The following is a 21,991-nucleotide window of genomic DNA, read 5'->3' on the forward strand; positions in this document are numbered from 1 at the left end:
TTAGTATGAGAATTATTTCATGCAAAACTTTTCTTTTTTTTTTGCGTTTTATTTAGCCGCGCATAAATGTATGCTCTCTCATGTATCTCTCATTCCGTGTTGTTCAAAAAGCTTTGTCCACAAACAAAAGCGAAACCTATGCTTATTGGTTGTGATATAGCGAGTTTGAACCAATCTGGGCATGGAGGTGGGACAATGCATCAATATATCATGTCTGGTTTGTCCGGAGACACAAGCTGTTTCTCAATATGCGTTCTTCAGCGGTCTTGCGTCCTCGTGTTCTCGTGAAACGTCATCATCAGCTGCCTAAGTTCAGTTCCAATACTCAAGACCGCAAGTACGGAGGACGCGTGAAACTTCCCGGATGTGTTCTTGATATCGAGGACGCACCGATGCAGACTTCAACAGCGAGCTCGCTCTTGAAGTCCCAGAAGTCATTGCGACTGGAGGTGGGAAGCGCAGCATTTTATTTAGATTTATTATTAAAGTTCATAGATATGACTTATTTACCTCAGGAGTTTCCCTGAATGAAACGGTGAAGGTAAACATTAACATGAACATCTTAATAAAGGAATAAACACATTAATTGTGTTTGTTTGATGAAATTCGTATTAAAATTAGTTTTATTTATATCGTGCAGAGTATATTTATAATGTTTTTATGCAACGTATATATTTTGAAGAGGGGGGAAACAATAAATTGTTGTATGAAGGCTGTAATGTTTAATTAATTTCCATTTAAAACGCGTGAAGGTCACATGACCATCAGGAAGAACGCAGCATCCCATTTCTCAAAGGACGCGTTCTCTGCCCTCGCGGTCTCCTGAGTTCGTTCTTCCGAGGACACCTGGCAAGACCGCACTCTACAAGAACGCAAGTCCATTCTCTGCGTTCTTGGAATTGAGAAACAGCCACAGTGACGAGCGTTTCTTTGTCAAATCAGCGTTGTCACATTTTGATGACGTAACCACACTGATTCCGGAGCCTCTGAAAGTCCGCGAATGTTATGTGATACAGCACTGAGAAAGCTGAGATTCTCTTCTTTATGCCAATCTTTGAATTGTATGAATCGGATCAGCGGATCAAAAGTTATTAAACATTTAAGAGCAATACTTATTTTTAGCCGCGGGCGGCTGTCTCGGTCTTTAAGGGTTAAAACCGTTGATATACAATTGTTCATGGTATGATAATCGTGCACGTTCAAATCGTGGTAAACCGTCATACCGGTATATTGTTACAACCCTACTCTTGAGTCTAGTGAACATCAGCAAACCCTGTTCAATGTGCGAGAGGACGACTTTAATAAGCCTGAATGATGAAATCAGGGACAGTTCTGGCTGAAACACACACACACACACACACACACACTCACTTTTAAACACACAGACACAAACACATATTCAAATGTTTACACAAACACACACATGCTCACACATACACACAAGTTAATGAGGTCATGTTCTAATGTACCGCATGCATATGAGGAGTGTAAATGCTGTGTTATAATCCACCGATGTCTTCATGAATGAGCTGTTCTTACTGTCTGCTCATGGCTCAGTATGTGGGTTGGGTTAAGTGCTGCTTACATGTAATTATGCATAATTCATTTTAAAGTAAATATATGGAAGAAGGTCATCTTAAAATAAAGTGCCACCCAGATGTGGACCCAATATCTTCCTGAAAACGTTTATGACAGACCAAGAAAACTTCACAGTGTTTCCTCTAATATTTGTTCTTCTGAAGAAAGTCTTATTTGATTTATTTGGGCTAGAATAAAAGCAGTTTTTAACCCATTTTAAGGTCAATATTATTCGCCCCCTTTAGCAAAATTAGTGTTGGATTGTCTCCAGAACAAACCGCTGTTATGTACTTTAATTCTTCATGTTGTCCTATTACAAATCGATTGCATGGAACCCAGCACCGTGGTAAGCACTGTGACAGCAAGTAGGTCACTGGTTCGAGTGACCTTCTGATTCAGTTGGCTGCATTCAGTCTGTGTGGAGTTTGCATGTTCTCCCCGCGTTGGCGTAGGTTTCCTCTGGGTGCTCCGGTTCCCCGTCCAGAGACATGTGGTACAGGTGAATTGGGTAAGCTAAATTGTTCGTAGTAGTGTGTGTGTGTGTGAATGTGTGTGGAAGGTTGCAGCTGGAAGGGCATCCGCTGTGTAAAAAACTTGCTGGATAAGTTGGCGGTTCATTCCGCTGTGGTGACCCCGGATTAATAAAAGGGACTAAGCTGACAAGAAAATGAATGAATGAATGAATGAAGGTGTTTCTGCTGGAAGGGCATCTGCTGCATGACACATATGCTGGAATAGTTGGTGGTTCCTTCTACTGTGGTGACCCCTGATAAGTCAGAGATTAAGCTGAAGGAAAATGAATGAATGAATGTCGTGGCTCTGTGTAATTCTAGTGTTTCTCTGGTGTTTTATCTGTTCCTGCTTTGTCCTAATTTCCTCTCTCTCCCCATTCTCCCATCAGTAGTTTGTTTTCATGCCTTTACGAGACCTGTTTATACTGGTGCACTAATGCACAGCTGCCCGAGGGACACTTATGTGCATGCAGAGTCAAAATGTGGATCAGTGTTGGGTAAGTTATTTTAGAGAGCGGCATTAATTACGGAGTGCATCATTAAAGTTGCATTTAAGTGACTTTTCTGATACTTTGCTTGAAAGGTGATTTAATTACTTGAGTCAATACTATGTTAAAGGGCCATGAAACCCCCTCAGTTCAGCAGGGTGTTTTCACACCTCTACTTTGGAAAAAGCCAGAAAAGTGGGCGTGTCCAGCTCTGTTTAGGGGGCAGTGTCGGAGGAACAAAAGAGGCTTGGTGTGGGAGTGTCTATTTGGGCACGCGCGAGTTTCAGAGTCAAAACACACAACCACAGCGGACAATGTGACTGTGTTTACATGGACATCTGTAGTCAAATTATTTGGCAAATGATTAAATGGTGGACTTTAACTGCAGTTTGGCTCTTTCATTCAGGGAATTCATTCATGCCCCTCCCGACAAACGTGATATTTGATTGGAGGATCTGCTCTAAGCGTGTATTTTTCATGCAATGTTTGATACCGCACGGCGAATGAGAGAAAAACAACCCCTCAGCATTTCCCGGAAACTTAGATGCACACGGCAGGTAGCGTCAGAAAGCCGCGTGTGTTATTCCGGTCACAAAATCCAACACGAGGTTATAGTTTGGTTGTAACTGTTAGTGCTAACTTGTTTACACTCGGTGCAATAGTTTGTTTGATACGAATAAAATACAAACTGAATAAACAAAGAGCACTGGTCGCTCACTTACCAAATCTGTAGAGACAGGACAATCACCAGCAACTAGAGCCGCGTCTTTATTAAGAGGAGACTACAAGCGAATCCGGATCTCAGCGTTTGCAGATGAGAACAGCTCTCAGGTAAACAATAATCCTCCTTAGACACGTAAGTTATTGTTGTGGAGCGTCGCGTACACTGTTAATCCACACGTGACTCCAGCTGCGCTCTCACAGAGAGAAAATGAAAACAAAACTTCACTGCAGCAAACTATAAAAGCAACACTTCACGCTTGTTTTGCCAACACAACGTGGCGTCTCTGTCCTGAAAACACGGTGACAGTAATGAACATTAATGAAGTTGCACAATAGAGCGCGCTGATTGGTTTGAACCAAGCCTTACTCATGCATTAATGCAACACACTGTAAGACGTAATAAGACACACTCTGGCACAGACGTCCAGTCTGCACGCTGGAATACACACTATTATGTCATGACCGTGACGCAGCTTCAAAAATTAGTTTTAAACCGGAAGTACGAATTTGCTTGAAATAACGCAAAAACAACCAATTTACACTTTTTGTGAAATGTAGGTGTCTTAATAGTGTTTTAGCAGTGTGGGATACATATACCACTGTCAACAGCTCAAAACATGTGTTTTGGTGTTTTGTGACCCTTTAAAGAGCAGCTATTATGCCCCTTTTAAACAAGCTGTAAATGTCTCTTTGCTGTCTCTAGTATGTGTGTGAGTTTGAGCTGAGAATAGCACACAGATAATGTTCTCCAACTCTCTGAAACTGACCCTTTCAGGCTTTGATCCTAATTGTGGTGTTTTGGTGACTGTCGCTTTAAATGCAAATGAGATTGTGCTCTATTCAGAAGAGGGCGGAGCTACAGACGGCTGTGTGTCAGCTTAGTCTCAATAGTTAAACGTGTGTAATTTCTATCGTCTATGCATTTTAGATGGGTTTAAAGGGGACCTGTTATGCAAATTAATTTCATGCAGGGTTTAAACCCAGTTGTGTGTCAGCAGTGTGTGAATATCCCCAGTCTCTAATGGTCAACATGAATTAATTGTTTTTGTTCTAAAATCAGACTTGATCAAAACAGTTTGCAGAACCACTTTGCAGACATCCCAAGTCTCACAGAAATGCATGGAGACTCCCGGATGCCGACAAACAAGTGATAAACGCCCTGAAAGTTTGCGTTATTCTCCTGATCCTCAAATATGTCGCATACTATTCTCACTCTTCTCACCAGAGCCGGATTAAGCAATGGGCATCATCATAAGAGTGACTTTCATTATTTCCACACTCCCACAGTCTTCTCTGTGCTCGTGATCAGGCTGATCTGGGTTCATCTTAGACTCCTGCCTCCGCTTTCAGAAAGTCTTGTCTAATGCTGTACTTTAATTCCTGTAGGAAGATTCACTTTATTCATGCACAGTTAATTACACCGCCTTCATCTGGGTTATAATCTGAACACGAAAAAGGCACTTCAGGCTTGCTCATATAAAAGGTAAAGGCCTCTAGATTTTGCTGATTTGAGCTCAATTAAATCTGATCATGTCTTGATGTTGACTGATTTGATGAGGACAGTGCGGTCTGACTCTGCTCAGACTAAAGTCTCATCACTGAACAGAAATAATGTCCAGTATAGAATATAAAGTCCTGCTGCAGTGGAGACAGAATGAACATTGTGTCTGACTCCATCATGAGCTTGGAGGACTGCATCCATACATCTCTGACATGACTCACATCACTGATTAATAAAGTCATCTGGAATGAAGAAGAAAGCCTTCAGCAGGATCCCAGAGTTCATCAAGAGTCTTTGTGTTCATCTTTAATGCCTCCTCCTTCATCTTACCCCAGACATGCTCAATAATGTTCATGTTTGGTGACCAGGCTGGCCAATCTTGGAGCAGCTTTACCGTCTTTGCTTTCAGGAGCTTTGATGTGGAGGCTGAAGTATGAGCAGGAGCGCTATCCTGCTGGAGAATTGTAATGTAATGGGCAGCACAGATGTCTTGATACCTCAGGCTGTTGATGTTGATCATCAACTCTGCAGATCTCTCGCACATACTGAATGGAACCCCAAACCATGATTTCTCCTTCACCAAACTTGACTGATTTCTGTGAGAATCTCAGCTGCATGCTGGTTCCAGGAGGTTTTCTGCAGTATTGTGATGATTGAGATGCAGATCAACAGATGATTCATCAGAGAAATCCACCTTCTGACACTTTAACAAATGATCAACGAGAATCAAGTTATTATTTGTTGCACGACAAGACTTTGTCAGGTAGTGTTAATTCATTCATTAATTAAAACTATCCAAATGTTTGTTTGTTTTTTTTTGGGGGGGGGGGGATTTTTCTCAATAAAAAACATGCACATGACATTACAATAGATGTTACTCCTGAAGAAAGTTTGCAGCGATTTCCACAGATTATAAGAGGAGGTTTGTGTTTGGTTTTATTGTTGGAGGTTTGCCAGTAAATCTGACGTGTGATTTTAGTTAATCTGTGGCTGATGTTTAAGAGGATATTAAAGATTAACCCATCAGAGGGAATCACTGCACTGTAAAACACAACATCAAGAGGGAATTAATATACATGAGCGAAAGCCCACTATAGCCCACAGATGAATCATCATGCTGTATTGGGGGATTTTCATCATGTATGAACACTTCTGCACTCATTTCTGTTGTTCAGGGCACTTTTATACAGAGCTTTGACATAAACAATGTGTAAAAACTATTTGTAATAAACAATGTAGTAACTTCATGTAATTAATTAATACTACTCAGCAGTTACATGAAGAGTTAACTATACATCACCTTCAAACAGAGTTTAACATTCATTCATTCATTGATTCATTCATTAATTTATTCAATCATTTGATCATTTATTGAACCATTTGTTCATTCATTCATTCATTCAATCATTCATTCATTCATTCATTCATTCATTCATTCATTCGTCTGTTCATCTATTTATGAATCGTTAAATAATAATGTTAGTTAAATAATTACTTCATTCAATCATTCATCCTTTTATCCATTTGATAGTTTGCTCTTTCAATCATTCAATCGTTCATTTGGTCATTCATTTTTTCAGTAATTCAATTGTTGATTCATTCATTCGTTTATTAATTCAATCCTTAATTTAATTATTTAATCATTCTTTCAATCCTTTTTTCATTTTGTCATTCATTCAATTATTCAATTATTCATTTATTAAATCGTTAAACAATTATGTTAATTAATTCATTCATTAATTCAATCATTTATGCTTTCATTAATTTAATAGTTTGTTCTTTCAGTCATTCAATCGTTCATTGATTGATTTATTAATTCATTCATTCATTCGTTAGTTCAGAATAATCATTCTTTCAATCCTTTTTTCATTTTGTCATTCATTCAATTATTTACTCATTCATTTATTAAATCGTTAAACAATTATGTTAGTTAATTAATTACTTAATTCATTAATTCAATCATTCATGCTTTCATTCATTTAATAGTTTGTTCTTTCAGTCATTCAATTGTTCATTGATTGATTTATTAATTCATTCATTCATTCGTTAGTTCAGAATAATCATTCTTTCAATCCTTTTTTCGTTTGTTCATTTATTCAATCGTTAATTAATTAATTAATAATTCATTCATTCATTCATTCATTTGATCCTTCGTTTGTTAATTCAATCATTTATTCATTCATTCAATAGTTCATCCATTAAATCGTTCTTTAATTCATTCATTAATTCATTAAATTGTTTATTCATTCAATCATTGATTCCTTCAATCATTCATTTGTTCATTCATTTTTTATTCAATCATTTGTTCATTCATTCATTCATTCATTCAATCAATTGCTTGTTCATTCATTTAATCATTGATTCAATCATTTATTCATTCATTAGTTCATTTGTTATTGCCATTCATTCATAATTGCCTACGTTCATTAGTTAATTTGTTAACATTCATTCATTCATTCATTCATTCATTCATTCATTCATTCATTCATTCATTCATTCATTCATTCATTCAATTATTCGTTCATTCATTCATTCATTCATTCATTCATTCAATTTTTCGTTCATTCATTCATTCATTGAATTATTCAATCAATCATTTATTCACTCATTCATTCGCTCGTTAATTTATTAATGTGTTGTCTGTTTAGTGAAGTGTGTTAAAGCTGAATATTAATGTGAGTGTGTGTTGGTGTTGTGCAGATGGAGGAAGCAGATGTTCGCTTAAGAACGCCTCGGTTTTAGGATTTTCTTTCATGACAACGCAAATAAAGTGATGCTGTAAGTGGACGAGTGTCTGTCTTGGCAGCGCTGATGCTCTGCTGTTTCTGTCCTCGCACATCTGTTAGACACATCTGTATGTGCGGCACAGAATAATGCAGATTTTATATATTCACAGCTAATATACTGGGACTTTCAAACATTGTTCAGTTTCATGTGCATCATGTAACGCTTGTACAACGCTTCAGCTAATATCTGACCTGATATTCAATGCAAAAAGTATCATAATTAAATCAAGACTGCAATAAAATAAAGGTGTCAGATATTGTTAAAGACCTTTTTAGTTTTCATAAACCAATGAGCCAAGTCTATTTTCAGCAGTCACTAACAGCAAGAGTTTAGCTTGAATTGAACACTTATCTAATCCTCAATGTGTTAAAAAAAAAAAAAAAAAAAAAAAAAAAAAAAATATATATATATATATATATATATATATATATATATATATATATATATATATATATATATATATATATATATATATATATATATATATATATATAGTGCCATCCCTGCTAATTAAATAAAGCATTTAAAAGTCAAAAAAGGGTCAAAGGCAAGGCAAGTTTATTTATATAGCACATTTCAAACACAATAGTAATTCAAAATGCTTTACATAAACAAGAATAAAATATTAATATAATAATATTATAAAACAAACGCAAAATACAAGTATAAGTATTAAGAAATAGTTACAAAAAAAAAAAATCAAAACAGATAAAAAATGTGTTAAAACACAGAGAAAAATGATGTAAACCTTGCTAACATTAATAAAGTGGAACTCAGATAGCATTATGAAATTATATAAATATATATTTAAAAAAACATAGCTAAACATGCAGTTTATGCCATGCTAATAACACTCGAGTGTGAGTTCAGCTTGGATTTTCCCAACACACAGGTAAACACACAACACATTAACACACAGAAAAACATAATCTATAAAAACACCTAATATGATTTCTTTATTAGCAAAAATATTGGTAGGTTGTTTATGGCCACAGATTTGACCGATATGGCTACAGATATAACCAATATGTCCACTTATATGGCCACAGATATGACCGATATGGCTACAGATATAACCGATATGGCCACTAATATGGCCCCTGATATGGCCACAGATATGACCGATATGGCTACAGATATAACCGATATGGCCACTAATAAGGCCACAGATATGACTGATATGGCTACAGATATAACCGATATGGCTACTGATATGGCCACAGATATGATCACAGATATGGCCACAGATATGACCGATATGGCCACAGATATGACTGATATGGCCACAGATATGACCGATATGGCTGATATGGCCACTGATATGACAGATATGGCCACAGATATGACTGATATGGCTACAGATATAACCGATATGGCCACTGATATGGCCACAGATATGATCACAGATATGGCCACAGATATGACCGATATGGCCACAGATATGACTGATATGGCCACAGATATGACCGATATGGCTGATATGGCCACTGATATGACAGATATGGCCACAGATATGACCGATATGGCCACAGATATGACCGATATGTCCACAGATATGACCGATATGTCCACAGATATGACAGATATGACGGATATGGCCACAGATATGACCGATATGGCTGATATGGCCACTGATATGACAGATATGGCCACAGATATGATGGATATGGCCACTGATATGACAGATATGGCCACAGATATGATGGATATGTCCACAGATATGACAGATATGGCCACAGATATGACGGATATGGCTACCGATATGACCGATTTGGCCACAGATATGACGGATATGGCTACCGATATGACCGATTTGGCCACAGATATGACGGATATGGCTACCGATATGACCGATTTGGCCACAGATATGACCGATATGGCTACTGATATGACCAATTTGGCCACTGATATGGCCAGTATGGCCACTGATATGACCAATATGGCCACAGTTAAGACCGATATGGCTGCAGATATGACCAATATGGCCACAGATATGGCTGATATGGCCACTAATATTTCTGATATGACCACAGATATGACTGAAATGGCCACAGATATGACTCGTATGGTAATCGATATGACCGATATAGTCGCCGATATGATCGTTATGGCCACACAGGGCTTAATTTGTGCCGTAAACTTCATTTTACCGATCCCCCTCCTCCACCGCCCTCCTCTCCATCCGACTCCCCAACCCTCTTTACTTTCGTCCACGAAAACCCCCTGCTGTTCACTTTCGTCCTTTGTCTGCGACAACCCTCCGCAAACCCTGTGTTTTTAGCAATACTATTTATCAGCCGAAAAAAGTAAAAAGAGGGTAAAAAACAAGATAAAAACTGATGTAAAAGCTTGTTAACTTTATAAGACGAGCCAAAAGAGCATTAAGAAATCATATATCAAAATGAAACCTGCAATTCATTTTCCCAACACACAGGTAAACACACACAGTACATTTACACACATGGCAAAAAATATCACATATATACTTTCAAGAAATGTAAAAATCCATTTTTTTCTGGTCTTTTCTGATGTGTGCTCACTGCAACCGCATATTTAAATGCTGGTGAATAATTTCCTCACTCATCTGAGGGAGCGTTTCTGACTCTGCGGGACTGTAATGGGGGATATTTTGACAGCCGCTTCTTTTGAACTCACCCGTTTAACTAATTGAACGTAATGATCTTTATATGCTTGTAAAACACTTTAGTCCCTAACAGAATGTGAAAATGAGATCGCATTAAAACTAATTATTAATGGAAATGACAAGATAAGCATACATTTTGAAGAGATGAGTAGGATAATTATTAATCTGATAAGCAGAAATGTGCATAAATCTGCTCCAGTTGTTCTCTTTTCTTTCTCATATTATAGAAATGCTGCTTTATTCGCAAATGTGTAGTGCAATATTACAGACTTGCAGATAAATCTATTACATTAGCAATGCTAGACTGGATGATTTAGGAATATGTTAAAGCATAAACAATCAAAGTCAAAATTATTCGCCCTCCTATAAACTGAGTTTTTTTATTTTAAATATTTCCCACATGATGTTGAACAGATTCAGGAAATGTTCACAGTATTTCCTCCAATATTTGTTCTTCTGGAGAAAGTCTTATTTGTTTTATTTCTTTTAGAATAAAAGCAGATTTTAATTGTTTTAAAGCCATTTTAAGGTCAATATTATGCAATGTTAGTGTTGGATTGTCTCCAGAACAAACCACTGTTATACAATGACTTGCCTAATTATCCTAACTTTACCCTAATTACCCTAGTGAAGCTCTTTACATGCCACTTTAAGCTGAACACTAGTGTCTTGAAGAATTTCTAGTCTAATATTATGGACTGTCATCATAGCAAAGATAAAAGAAATCAGTTATTAGAAAAGCTCTTCGTTAAAAAGAAATTGGAGAAAAATATATACAGGAGGGCTAATAATTCAAACTTCAACCGTATATATATATATATATATATATATATATATATATATATATATATATATATATATATATATATATATATATATAGGATTTGTTGGTTGTTGCGGACGAAAGTAAAGGGCAGGGGTTGATCGTTTGGGCCTATTGATCTAATAATATATCTGGGGCCCCAAAACTGCGTAGGCCCTTAGAATCATCCAAATCCTCCCCATCCCCAAGCGGTGCCCCTGCATGCGTGTGTGTGTGTGTATATATATTTTTTTGTATATATATTTATAAACGTGTGTGTATGTGCTGTCAACAAATAATTGTGATTAATCACATCAAAAACAAAGTTTATATATGCATGACTATTGTATAAAGTATTTGCTTGTGTGTGCATGTATGTATATATATATATATCTGTAAGTATTACTTTAGTATATTTTGCATATATACACAACACATATAATATATGAATACAAACTTTTATCTTGGATGTGATGTTTGACAGCACTCATATATACAGTTGAAGTCAAAATTATTCGCCCCCTTTGGATTGTTTTTATTTTTTTAATATTTCAAAAATGATGTTAAACAGATGCAGGAAATGTTCACAGTATGTCTGATAATATTTTTTCTTCTGGAGAGAGTTTATTTGCTTTATTTTGGCTAGAATAAAAGCAGTTTTGAATTTTTTAAGCACCATTTTAATGTTCAATATTATTCGCCCATTTAAGCTATATATTTTCCGATAGTCTCCAGAACAAACCACTGTTATACAATGACTTGCCTAATTACCCTAACTTTACCCTAATTACCCTAGTGAAGCCTTTACATGTCACTTTAAGCAGAATACTAGTGTCTTAAAGAATATCTAGTTTAATATTATGTGCTGTCATCATGGAGAAAAGAAAATAAATCATTTATTAGGAACTATTATTTTTAGAAATGTGTTGAGAAAAATCTGCTCTCTGTTAAACAGAAATTGATTAATAAATATACAGAGAGGCTAATAATTCGTATATATAATAAGAGAATGTACCTTTGCAAAGATCAAACAACAATAAACAAATAAATAACTAGTCTTGCAGATCCCACACAGCCCAACTGATTTCCTTAAAAGCCATAAAACACTAATGCGGGCCTGAACTGACCCGTGTGACGGAGAAAAGCAGAATAAAGCGAGTAATTTAATGTAATGGACAGAAAGAAATGGTTCCTCATTTAACTTTACTGCTGAACCCTGGAAGAACAGAAACGACACTTCATTAGGCTTCAGCTTTAATAGCTCCATCTGTCTAAATCAGATCCAGGCCTTAATGCTGTCCTGCAATTATTTATATTTTATAAAAAGTGTTTAAAACCCCTGGGCGGCACGGTGGCTTAGTGGTTAGCACTGTAAGAAGGTCCCTGGTTCGAGTCCCGGCTCAGTTGGCGTTTCAGTGTGGAGTTTGCATGTTCTCCCCTTGTTGTTGTAGGTTTCCTCCGGGTGCTCCGGTTTCCCCCACAGTCCAAACACATGCGCTATAGGGGAATCGATTAACTAAATTGGCTGTTGTGTATGAGTGTGTGTGGATGTGTATGGGTGTTTCCCTGAGTAGCCCATTTTCACTCCCTCAATTTTTACAACGCACAGCATAAATCCAGGCGGAGCAGAACATGCAGTGAATGTGTGTGTATTTACTGCCTTCAGCGATCAATACCCAGAGAGCACTATTGACTCCCTCCTGTGCCCTTAATAGTGAACACATTCAGTCAATGACCCGCGCACTGATAGAGAAACGCTCTTCAGTACACATTGCAGAAATAAACGCTGTCCTTACTGCGAGTTTTTGTCTCGTTTCTAATCCAAATATCTGAACATTCTTAAATCAAGAAGCATTTTCCAGGCAATCAAAATAACAGTGTGTTGATTTCAAAATTAAGTGAGAAAAACAAGTAAAATAATCTGCCAATGGGGTGAGAAAAATAATGTGAATTCAAAGCGACATTTTTGCAGCGTTGTTTCATAAATTAAACACAGATTCCTTCTGAAAACATACCCTTATAAGCATTTCTGGAAATGGCGAATTATGTAGTCAGAGGTATGAATAGCTGCATTTCATCTTTAAAACGAATGCTACGAGGCGGTATGATGCCGCTCCTTTTCACAATGCGAACTGGCTGCTTGCCCCTGTATCATAGGGATGTAAAAATAAGGGATATGCCCACCATAATAAGCAACCCCCCCCCACCCTCCTCCTTAAAAAAAATCCCCAAATTACTAAATATGCTCATTTGGAGCCGTTTCATTGTAAATAAACAGTTAAATGGTCAGTGATTTGTTTTATTATTACTATTTACAAAAGAATAAATAAATAGTATGCATTAGCAGCAAATACATTAGCAAACAGTTCAGCTTATTAATATTAATGGCTATTATAATGAAATAGAATCAAGCTATCAAATCTCACTAGTCGTTTCCTCACTGTATAACTTACACACTCTGAATAAAGAGCAACAAATAAATCGCTTATTTATTTAGATTTTTTCGTTTGATTACATTAAATCTAAAAAAATCTAAAAAAAAATCTAAATAACTAAGCGATTTATTCGTTGCTCTTTATTTATTCGTTGCTCTTTATACAGTCACTTTAAAAATGCACACATCTAACAATATAATGAAGGCATTCGACTGCTTTCCTTACTTTTTATGCTCATTTAAGATGAAATCATTTGTGTTTTGAAAAAAAACCCACCAAGATCGACATCCTTAGATGCTATTATTATTAATCATGTGTATATGTCTGTTTAAATACGCACCCGAAACCCAGAATTTCACTCCGCTTCAAATCATGCACAGAATCCGTTTGGCAAACAGCATCTATTAATCACTATGGAGCCCGTCAGCTGACAGTCACGCACTTCTATATGACTGTTTTGAGGATTTCATATGAAGAGATGACGGCACCTGTAATGAAAAGGAAGGAAATCCTGCCGTTTTCATATTGATTTCAAAGTGTTTTCATGCCTAAATAAACCGAAAGCACAGAACAGAGTCATATTTAAGAGTGAGGGGCGGCCCCTGGTGGTTCGGGGGTATGGGTTGCGTATAGGGAGGCTCGACTCTTTAATGTTTCTCGCCACCCTTCAGAGAAACACTGAAAATACGGGAGAAATACCTTTGATAGCGGGATAGAACTGTAAAATACTGGAGAGTCCCGGGAAAAATGGGAGGGTTGAGAGTTATGCCCTGTATAGACGGCTTTTCCACTGTTACCAGTTTGCCCAGTGGATCATTGCGTATATAGGCATACTTGAGACGCGGAATGGAGTTGATTGCAACAACGTGGTTCGAGTCTGATGAAGAAAGACAAAAACAAAAGACAAAAAACAAAACAAAAAAATAAATAAATAACAGGGTGAAAACAGCTTTCCTTTTTCTGGAAAAAGTGCTTGTGAAAACACTATCGGTTGGGTTTTGGGAAGGAGGAGGGTGGGTCAGTCGACCGGTCAGTCAGTCATTCGACAGCAGCTGCTGGTGGATTTATGCGAGAACAGCAGGCCCAAATGGCACTGAGAGAAATTTGAGATCTGAAAAGCGTACCCTCTGGTGGATTCACGAAAACAAAACCTGCAAAAAACGTAGCTCCTGGAATGTATTTTGCGATCTCCAGAAATGTATGTGGGGTACGTAATGATAATGAGCCTGCGTTGCACAGACCATGTGCTTTATTTGATCTGTAGACTCATCTGCTCAATCATGTCATCAGAGCACTCATCCTGGTGGTTTATATATATATATATTGCACAATAATTCGAGGTTTCGGATAGTGCAATCTTCAACCTTTGACTGACACTTATATCTTGCTCTGCAATCTTACACACATCATTTCCAGAGTGTGTGAGGAAGATCAGCTTGTTTCTTCATTCTGAATAGATTTGAGGATTGACATGAAACTGGTCTGCTTTATATTAGAGGTTTACTGAAGGCGCTATTAGGCCCTATGGACGTAATAGTGTATACTGAGACAACAGGAGGGTTAGACATGGAATATTCTTCTTTCTGCAGCCTCTGTTTTTAATGTCGGTGTTTTGAAAGTGGAGCAAAGGTGAGAGAGAAAGTGTGGCTAATTATACGCTGCTTTATGCAAAGTCTCTTCAGGTCCTCCAGCGAGAGAGAAAGCGGGCAGCAGTTGTGTTTGCCATGCTATACTCTTGGGTACAGGGAAACTGGTGCACACACACATACAGAGAGCCAAACCTGAACACAGCCCCAGGACAGCGTGTTTGCTTAACAAATCTCCTCCCAGTTGGAAAGAATCATCAAAATATTAACAAAAATGCGATGATATTCCGAGGCCAGTGCTATCATTTTGGTCACGCTTTATTGTATTGTACAATTAAGCCATTGAGTAAGACTTTCAGCTTAATGAACTACTAATTTTCTGCTTATTAATAGTTAGTAAGGTAATGGTTGTGTTTAGGTATTGATTAGGGATGTAGAGTAAGATCATACTTTATAAGTGCTAATGAACAGTTTTAAATCAAATAGTTGGTGGATTAAGGTGGGCTAAAAACCTGACCTAAGACTAGAATCACCTCTGGAGCTCTATAAAGTGTTTTACTATATATATATATTGATAGTAAAATATTTTAAACATACTTTCTAAAAATAATAACAATAATAATAAAGCATACTTATAATAAACGGGCAGCACGGTGGTGCAGTGGGCAGCACAATCGCCTCACAGCAAGAAGGTCGCTGGTTCGAGTCTCGGCTGGGTCAGTTGGCACTTCTGTGTGGAGTTTGCATGTTCTCCTTGTGTTGGCGTGGGTTTTCTCTGGGTGCCCACAGTACAAACACATGTGCTGTAGGGGAATTGGGTGAGCATCCGCTGTGTAAAACATATACTGTATAAGTTGGCGGTTCATTCCGCTGTGGCGACCCCAGATTAATAAAGGGACTAAAGCGAAAAGAAAATGAATGAATTAACCTATAATAAACAGTCATAATAATACTAAATATGAGAACCAGACTGAATCCGCAGACATTTTTTTGTTATTTCTTTATAAAAAATGTATTCATTTTTTTTTTATAAATAAAAAAATAAATAAAAATCTGTGGGTTTATGCAGTATAATTTTAAACTAAAACCTTAATACATAAAATAAAAAACAAAAAACTTTTATTCATAAATTTAATTAGTTTGGTAAACAAAGTCTCTCATATATCTAATAAAAGACAGAAAACATTACTTTACAAACTTTAAAAAAAATAAAAAATAAAAAAATCATATAAACATTTTAATATTGTTCAATAATATTACTGAAAATGTTTCCCAGTGATGGGTTGCAGCTGGAAGGGCATCCGCTGCGTAAAAACATGCTGGATAAGTTGGCGGTTCATTCTGCTGTGGCGACCCCAAATTAATGAAGGGACTAAGCCGACAAGAAAATGAATGAATGAATTACAGAAATTGATTTAAAACTATATATATAATAAATAAGTAAATATATTGAATGCATACTACAAAAATTTAAATAAATATACAGTGCTCAACATAATCAAGTACACCCTATTTTGAGAATGAATATTTTTTATAAATTTTTCAGTGAATATAAGCACAAATTTATTAAAATGTATTAGACGGATATATTTATTAAAGATATATTTTAGTCACCAAACATCTTTAGAAATAGAAAGATACTACCATTAAATTCATGCAAAACATTGGGAAAATATTACAAACTACAAAATTTCAATAAAATTATATCCATTTTTTTCAGTTTTTGCTCATTTTTATTTCTTCATTTAATATCTCCCCCAACATATAAATGTGTGTGTACTCATTTCAGAGCGTTATCGTCAGTATTTTGTTAGATTAGCTCCAGATTTGGCTTCAGCACTAATCTAATGTATATGCGCAGATAGAGTATTGTAGAAAATATGAATCTAAATGAGAGATTTGTGAGGGGTGAACTCAAATATGTTGAGCACCGTATATGTACATATATTCTTCAGTAAATAAATAGACTTGATGAACGATGGGCTAAACATATCTGTGGAAAACTGCTGTCCGAATATTATAATCTGTTTTGCAATGCAGCACTGATCCTCAAGCACTTTATCTGATGATATTGATCATCTGTCTTTACATTTCCTCACTTATTACAGGCCTGCTGAACAAATGAACTATATGATATTGACTGCATGAAGATAGTGTTTAGTGAACTGAAGCGGTGCAGAAACACCATCCACCTTCCTGCTTATTTATACAGGTGTAGTGTCATCATATTAATATTTCACCACAGAATGATGATCATAGTCATGCATGCACTGATAACTCGGTTTAGTGAATTAGTGATTCCCAATACATGGGAAGCATCATAAATAAAAGTGTCTGCTTTAAATACTTTGAATAAATAGAATGACGAAATGCCAAACTTCATTAAATAATCTATACTGGTTTAACTTGTGTCATCATCACCTCAAAAGACTCTCTGTGTACTGTAAACAAAGCTTTTCTTACTGTGAGCTTTCGTCTTGTTTCTAGTCCAAATATCTAAAAATTCTTAAATCACGAAGTGTTTACAAGCAAAAAAATATAGTGTTGCTTTCTGAAATGAGTCAAAAATGAATGAGTTTTTATCCAGTTAAACTCCGCGGACCCGGTACCAGTCATCGAATTTTGTTTACTGAATGGAGGAGGCTCGTTCTTTATCCTCGTGCTGCAGATGCTCTGTTTTCTCACTAGTGAAGCGCTCAGTTTTTACACTTATAAAGTCCACCATGTAAATAGCAAATGCACCATGGAGCCACACAACTGACTCTTAAAGTCAAGAATGAGAGACGAGACTCTGATTGGTTTAATGCAGGTTATGCTCAAAACACACCCAGAACTCATTAAGAGAATAAGCACAACCCTGTTAGACCATGCGCCGATGCGCAGAGCGTATTCATCCATCCTTAAAATAGCAAAAGTGGATTCAGACACGGCCTTAATGCTTTTGAACCATGAGACTTCAATCAATAAGATAGAGCCCTTAGTGTTGGTTTTGATAAATGAACACTGTCACGGTTGTCAGGTGCATGTGCTCTGTCTATTCATGTTTGTTGTTGTCACGTGGGTCTGTGTTGTGGCTACCATGTGCTCCGATGTGTGTTTTGTGTACATCACATGATCAGCAGTTTGGGCTGATGGCATTAAGCTCATTTATACTAGAGCGGAAAGCCAGGACATCATTGTCAGTTCATTACACTGTGTTCATGATCTCTCTGTGTCTTGTCAGGATCGGCTTGGACTGGCCTTTTAGTTCCTGTTGTGATTCTAGAGTTTTTCGCCCACGCTGCTATCGCACTGTTTACATCTGTGGCACTTTACATGATATTAATATAATGCCACTTGCATTTGGATCATTTTTTGCTTGATTCTTCCACCATCATGACACAGTAGGACTCTATTATAACGATCCAGGCGCAAAGTCAAAGAGTGTTATTTTAACTCAGGACAATCGGGACAATATGTTCACTTAATCCGAGCTGATTTAAACACTGTTAGAGTTAAAATAACACTGCTTTATTTTGTAGCAGTGTACTTGAAACCTGATGAGCTTATTAAAGTAAGTTAACGCAATATGTAAACATCTGTAGTCATATCATTTATTGCAGTGTGTGCTAAGGGTTCAAATCTGTCCTCAACAGTGTATAATGATCAGATTCATCAGATGAAGCTAGCGTCTGTCTGTTATTTGTGCCCTGCATGTGAACGAATAAGAAAACTGGCCTTGGCGGAGCATGATTTATGATAATTCAGGGATTACAGCACCTTATTTGTGTTATCGCTGCAAAACAGTATGGCCTTCCCATTAATCTACAGGCCTGTAATTACCCTGGGAACCCTTTACTCTTCATTAGCTTGCAGTATTACTTAATGCACAGATGCAGAGCCTATGAGAAAAACAACAACACGGGCTCTTTCTTAATGTTCCCTCTGAAAATACAACATTAGTTTTTATTTTCCTAAATTCAGTTATTATAATGTGTTAGTTGCCTTACAGCAAGAAGGTTGCTAGTTCGAGTCCTGTCTGGGTAAGTTGTCATTTCTGTGTGAAGTTTGCATGTTCTCCCCGTGTTGGCGTGGGTTTCCTCCGGGTGCTCCGGTTACAGTCCAAACACATGCGCTGTAGGGGAATTGATGAACTAAATTGGCTGTATTGTATGATTGTGTATGCGAATGGGTGTTTCCCAGTACTGGGCTGCAGCTGAAAGGGCATCCGCTGTGTAAAACATCTGTTGGAATAGTTGGCGGTTCATTCCGCGGTAGAAACGCGTAATTAAGATTGTGTGTAAACAGCGTGTGTGTGGAGAAAGGTTAATTGGGTTTGTTGACCATCTGTTTCTCTAGGCCTGCATAATCAAGCACAGAGACCAACATTAAGCCAATCAATCGGGCAGAAGCAGCCGAAGGTTTAATGGAGCAGAAATGTTTCTCATCAACCTTCCTGGCGCTCGTCTCTTTCTTCCGTCCTCACAGGAAACACACTCTTTGTGTCATCTCCAAGTCGACATGTGAAACGCGCGAGCGATAAATCAATGTGAAGGGAACGGGTCAGAGTTTCTGTCCACAGAGCGACACTACAGATTAGACAGGTCAGGAACTGTTACAAATAATAATAATAATAATAATAATTCAGAATTTGTGTTAAATTTAAGTGTCACAGAAGGGGGACTTGCTTTTAGCCATCTTAAGCAATATACACTCATCGGCCACTTTATTAGGTACACCTGTCCAACTGCTTGTAAGTACAAATTTCTAATCAGCCAATCACATGGCAGCAACTCTTGACATGAACAAGATGATCTGCTGCAGTTCAGAGCGAGCAACAGAATGGGGAAGAAAGGGGATTTGAGTGACTCTGAACGTGGCATGGTTGTTGCTGCCAGACGGGCTGCTCTCAGTATTTCAGAAACTGCTGATGTACTGGGATTTTCACGCACAACCTTCTCTAGGGTTTACAGAGAATGCTCCGACACAGAGGAAGTATCCAGTGAGCGGCAGTTCTGTGGGCGCAAATGCCTTGTTGATGAGGCCAGAGGTCAGAGGAGAATGGCCAGACTGGTTCCAGCTGATAGAAAGGCAACAGTAACTCAAATAATCAACCGAGCTCTGCAGAAGAGCATCTCTGAACACACAACACGTCCAACCTTGAGGCGGATGGGCTACAGCAGCAGAAGAGCACACCGGGTGCCGCTCCTGTCAGCTAAGAACAGGAAACTGAGGCTACAATTCACACAGACTCACCAAAACTGGACAATAGAAGATTGGAGAAACGTTGCTGCTCTGATGAGTCTCCATTTCTGCTGCAGCATTCGGATGCTCGGCTCACAATTTGACCATCACCAACATGAAAGCATGGATCATCCTGCCTTGTATCAGCGGTTCAGGCTGGTGGTGGTGGTGTAATGGTGTGGGGGAGATTTTCTTTGGCTCCATTAGTACCAATTGAGCATCAACGCCACAGCCTACCTGAGTATTGCTGCTGACCATGTCCATCCCTTTATGAGCACAGTGTCTCCATCTTCTGATGGCTACTTCCAGCAGGATAATGCAGCATGTCATAAAGCTCAATCATCTCAGACTGGTTTCTTGAACATGACGATGAGTTCACTGTACTCAAATGGCCTCCACAGACACCAGGTCTCAATCTAATAGAGCAGCTTTGGGATGTGGTGGAAGGGGAGATTGGCATCATGGATGTGCAGCCGACAAATCTGCAGCAACTGAATCTTGTCAATATGGAGCAAAATCTCTGAGGAATATTTCCAGTAGCCAGTTGAATCTGTCATGAAGGATTAAGGCAGTTCAGAAAGCAACCAGTGCAACCTGGTACTAGTAAGGTGTACCTAATAAAGTGGCCGGTTAGTGAATTTTTTTGATCGTCTTTGGAACAAACTACTGGTTTAAAGTAAAAATATAACTTTGAGAAACACTAATGTGTTTAAGTTCATATCTACATTTTTGTCACTTTAAACAATAAAAAAATTTACTTTAAATGAAAGTCACAAAAGTTTCGGTGTGGAAAATGCTTCTTGATTAGATATCTGGACGAGATCGAGACTAAAATAAAGTACAGTGCAGTGTAGAGTTGAAGTGCGTTGACATTACAGTCCCACTACAGTATCCAATTAATCAGTTTGTTTGCAGTATTTCGGACCTTTTGGCCAATCTTCACTCCACAACAAGTGCGCCACACAGCAGCGTTAACCTCTGATAAGTAAAGGCTTCAAAGCTCGCTAAAGGTGTTTTCTGAAAGCCCGGACAGCTTTATATGAGCAGATCAAGGACATTCAAACATCATCAATCATCCTGGCAGCTTTCCAGTCTATAATTGGGCAAGCGTTTCAACTGGCCTCTCGAACCTTCATTTTTTTCCATGCTCAGGTCATGAGAAACTGCTGGAGAAAACAGCGGCCTCTGAAACACAGTAATCCTGGAGACTAGAGCTCCAGACGCACTAATGAAGGGCAGCGGGTGCATGAGCCAAAAACACTGCTTCTGAGAAATAATCATTGGCTAATAAGGATGCAGGACTGAGAGATTCTCGTAGAGGTGTGTTTTAGAGTATCTTCATTAGCAAACGACAAAGATCAAGTGCTTAATTCTGAGACGGCTTGATGCTTCACTGAGATATCTTATACATATATATTAGATATCCTCTGCTGTAGTGAGCATACTGTATACAGTCAGAATTATTCGCCCTCCTGTGAATTTATTTTTCTTTCCCCAAATGGTGTTGAACAGATTGAGGAATTTCTCACAGTATTTCCTCTAATATTTGTTCTTCTGGAGAAAGTCTTATTTGTTTTATTTCTGCTAGAATAACAGCAGTTTTTAATTGCTTTAAACCAATTTTAAGGACAATATTATTCGCCCCTTCAGCAATATTAGTGTTGGATTGTCTCCAGAACAAACCACTGTTTTACAATGACTTGCCTAATTAC

The 21,991-nt window shown here is 37.7% G+C and overlaps 1 long non-coding RNA gene across 2 annotated transcripts in view; it reads left to right on the forward strand.

Moving 5' to 3' along the window:
- Window positions 1-21,991, forward strand: part of LOC147832044 (uncharacterized) — a 58,137-nt gene that overhangs the window by 1,256 nt on the left and 34,890 nt on the right. The window contains exon 3 of one of the 2 annotated variants that reach the window (XR_015520853.1): window positions 1,253-1,667. The exons of the other annotated variant lie outside the window; for it this stretch is intronic. This is a non-coding gene — a long non-coding RNA (uncharacterized LOC147832044). Of the gene's footprint in view, window positions 1-1,252; window positions 1,668-21,991 lie in introns of those variants that run through there. 2 annotated transcript variants of the gene reach the window in all.

Source organism: Danio rerio, chromosome 21 (assembly GCF_052040795.2).
Source record: "Danio rerio strain M-AB ecotype USA chromosome 21, GRCz13ab, whole genome shotgun sequence".
Classification (NCBI taxonomy): Eukaryota; Metazoa; Chordata; class Actinopteri; order Cypriniformes; family Danionidae; genus Danio; species Danio rerio.